We start from the raw sequence: 4,020 nt of genomic DNA on the forward strand, positions 1-4,020 counted from the left end.
TATGATTAAAGGACACAAGATTAGAATCCTTTGGTTCTATCCCACTTATAGCTGATAGTAAAGCCTACTTTTGGGATGGACAATTTTGCAGTACCTCAAGTGTCGACATAGCGGATGGTGATTAGGCCAGATCTTCCACTATATTGTAATGTTGTGCTGCTATGGCACGAGGATTAAATGTCGACTTGTGTACTCCTCCCTTTGGCGGTTTTATTGTTAGTTGTGGATTCCCGTAATCTTTGTTCCTTATCGATATCAAAGCATCATTTTGCTGTTTCGAAACCGAAAACATCAGTACTTGGGACGGGGAAGCATTTTCACTAGCAACCAGATTTGTCCCTGGATTTGGAAATGGATCAGTTAATATCACTGAGGTTTTTGAATTCTTAAAGAATCTTTTAAGCTGAGCTTTATGTGGACAATTTTTTGTCCAATGATCCTCATCACATATTAAGCATGGATTTTTTGGTTTCCTACCTCCAGGAGGGTTTGCTGAAGAATTTTTAGGTGATGATTCCTCCTATTTCTTCTTCTTCCCTTTGTTTTTCTTCTTGCCTCCTGGTTGCTTGGTTTCTTTGCCTTTATCAGTCGAGACGACATTTACTTATGAGGTGAGAAGTTATTCTTTTGCATTTTGACTAGAAATCTTACGGGCCTTTTTAGATGTAGCCTTTTTCAATTTCGTGTCTGTTGTACCAATCATGCCATCGTTGGCATGAGAGTCATTCTTCGATTTAGGAGGAGGAGGGACGGAAAATTCCGGTCTGGGAGCGTCAGGGAATTTTATCGTAGAGCATGCTAGACTGAGTATAAATCAAGTCTAAATATTGTGCACGAGAAATTACTTGCTCTTCAGTGACGACTCCTCCTTTCGCCACATCTTCTGTAATGGAAGGTACTAATGACTTAATAAACCATTCAACTAAAAGCTGATCAGGAACATACGTTTTACCATTCCACGACGGCGTCGCCAGTCATGAATATGATCGGATATGTGAGTGGTTGTTGTTTGCTTGAAATTGGTAAGAAGTTCTGTTCCCATTTCGTACCTTATCGGTAACTGAAAATGGGTAAAAAAGGTTGTGGCTAGGGTACTGAAGTTGTCAAATGAAGCTTTGGGTAACTCGATATACCATTTTTCTACCGGACCAGTTAACGTCCTCTGGAAAAGGCAAAGCCTAATCGAATCATCGTTTAGGGTGTTCGATGAATACCACAGATGAAATGTCATCACATGATTCGACGGGTCTTCACTCGGATTTCCATTAAATTTAGGAATATCTGACGGAAGTTTATGTGGAATCACTGGCCACCAAGGGGCGTAAGCAATTGGATTGTTCATTAACCTATTTAGATCGGGTAACTCCAAAGTTGCCACGAAGGGTAACTGTTGATTCAGGTTTGGTGAAGCATACCCAGGATAAGATGGGATTGCCTAAGCAGCTGGTCTCTGCATACCAGCATAATGCATTTGATGCTGGTAACTTTGGTAAGGTTGATGGGTATAACCATTGTAGAATGGTTGATTTTGACCGTTTTGAATATACGGCTGCCCACTATTTGCAAATATTTGTTGCTCAGATCCTTGGTATACTTGTTGGAATTGCGGTTGCTGGTATTGCACTAGCCATGGCTACGAAGCCATGTGCTGTTGTCCAATACTAACTGTTTGACCAAGATGAGGGGTAATTGTACCCGTTTGGGCCTGTGTCATTCCACTAGTTGGCGATTGTGGTTGAGTTGCCGGGACAAAAGGCTGTTGCATTACAACCTGAGAAACCTGAGGTTGGCATACAACAGGAAACGCTTGTACTTGCGACACCGTCACAATAGCTGGCGTAGTTGGTATATTTGACATAGGTAAACATTGTTGCATCAAATATACAACTCTTGGTTGTTGAGGTAGTATTGGCACCCAACCGCTAGATGTAATTCCAGCATAACCTGAATTTTGTTGTGAACTCTCGTATGGTTGTCCTCCTGGAGGAGACAATGAAAGGGTATACTGCCCCCCATACGGTGGTAATACGGTACTTGAAGGAATTGTTTTCCCTTGAGGAGCAGACTGCCCAAATTGACACCCTGAAGGATCAATTTGCTGAGACTCAACATAAGAGTTCCTGGATACTATTCTGGATGAACAAACAGGAACGGACCATACTGTCGAAATAGCCCCTGAGTGGGCTCCTTCTAGTGATTGAGAGCTATTTGGGCCAGATGGTATGCCGACGAACATTGTTGGAGTGACAGCAGGAAGTTTTGTCGTCGTTGTGTCTGATGACACAGTCCTAGATGTCGACGGTTGTTCAGACATTTCTAGTCTATCCAAAAGATTGCCTAGTGATTCTACAGGAGCTTCCGATGGCGGCAGACTAATTTCTGGCGAAGAAGGATATAGAGTGATCCCTACTCCTAATCGCGATGGAGTACTAGATGGAGGATCCTCCACAATCTCTTCTATAGCAATCAGACCAGGTGGAAGAGGTAGACCGTCAGGTCTGTAAAATATTTCTGGTGCCGAAGAAGGTATAGAATCTGCAACGACAGATGTTTGGGGAATAACACCTTCTGAATCAACTGTAGATGGAGCTGGCTCAGTAACACAAGTGTTTACCTTCACACTAGGATCAGTTCTATTGTCCTTTGGTGGCTGCTGAACTTCTTCTGTAAAGACAAAGATACCAGAAATGTTTGGAGTAACAGGAGTCTCCGATGGTGTTGGAACACTTGTTCTAACTTTACCAGGGGATTTGGAACCGGTTAAACGAGTTCGCTTTGTCCGTAACCGTTTCGACTCTGGAGACAAAGACGGTTGACTCGTAAGCCTCTGCGAACGACGGGGTTTTAATTGACTTTCTTCCACGATTGTGGATTACTCGATCAACTAAAAATCAAGGGGAAGTATGTTTCCGAATTAGATGAATTTTAGACGCTTTGACACAACTTGATTTTTCAATTTTTAAGAGTCGAGAAAAAACAACAGATGACTCTAGTCGCCTTCGATTTTTAATGAGCCTGAAGTGACAAGTGCTCAGATGGACCTTTTCTTTTAAGGAGTCCGAAAAGGAACGAAAGGGACTGCTCTGGAAATCTAGACAGAGGGATTACCAAACCAATCAAAAAACTGCAGAATACTTTTTACGATAAGGCAATCAATCTTCCTAAATGCTATGTTTAGTGCGTTGCGATCGATAGGGCGGCAGACACAGCTTCCTATGGATAAAGGATATAGCCTATTGTGGTCTCCCAAAATATACTCGACGGTATGTGGGAGCACAAGTCTGTACTGGCACTTATCGTCTCAAAGTGGAGGAATCACCCAACCAACAATGAAAACAACATTTACCAGGCTTTACGACGCCGGAATACGTCTCTAGCCTAGACTTCTAGATGTTGTGCGTTAGGTTCCAAAGCATTTTTAGATTCATTATATTTATTTTATATTTGATCTTGCTTAAGAAATTTGCCTTTCAGGTTCACCACGTGATGTAGATGTACAATTCCCAAAATGCAATCTAAGATGATAAACAGTCGTTTAATCTTCTTTTTGCAATGAAAATCCTAGCTACTAAGGAAAGAGAGATGGTGTTCTTTCAACAAAGAGCAGAGAGCACACACTATATGCACTGTCCTAAATCAAACCAACAAACAGTCTAAATGCGAATGCACATGCATGTATTTGTTTTCAGCCTTCTTAATGTGTGAATGATAAAAAGAAAGCTAAGCGCAAATCTGAATTATTTTTCAAAGCGACAATTACTAACAAGCTTCTTTTCAAAACAAAATGAGGACAATGATGACACTTTGTTATTTGGGATTGAAAACTTGCTTTCGACACTTGAAAAACTACTAATCCAAATCAGATACAAGAGTAACAGTGTAATCGACTATTAAGAATAATCAGATTCTCTCCTATGACTGAAAACGACACTTGCGACACTTTCAAATCAAGAAACGATAGTTCAATTACGCTACTTCTTTGTAAAGGAGAACTGAAAATGACTCAAAAATACATAAAAA

Source organism: Pinus tabuliformis, chromosome 7 (genome assembly GCF_031772625.1).
Source record: "Pinus tabuliformis cultivar Carrire ecotype Pingquan chromosome 7, CPIR1, whole genome shotgun sequence".
Lineage (NCBI taxonomy): Eukaryota > Viridiplantae > Streptophyta > Pinopsida > Pinales > Pinaceae > Pinus > Pinus tabuliformis.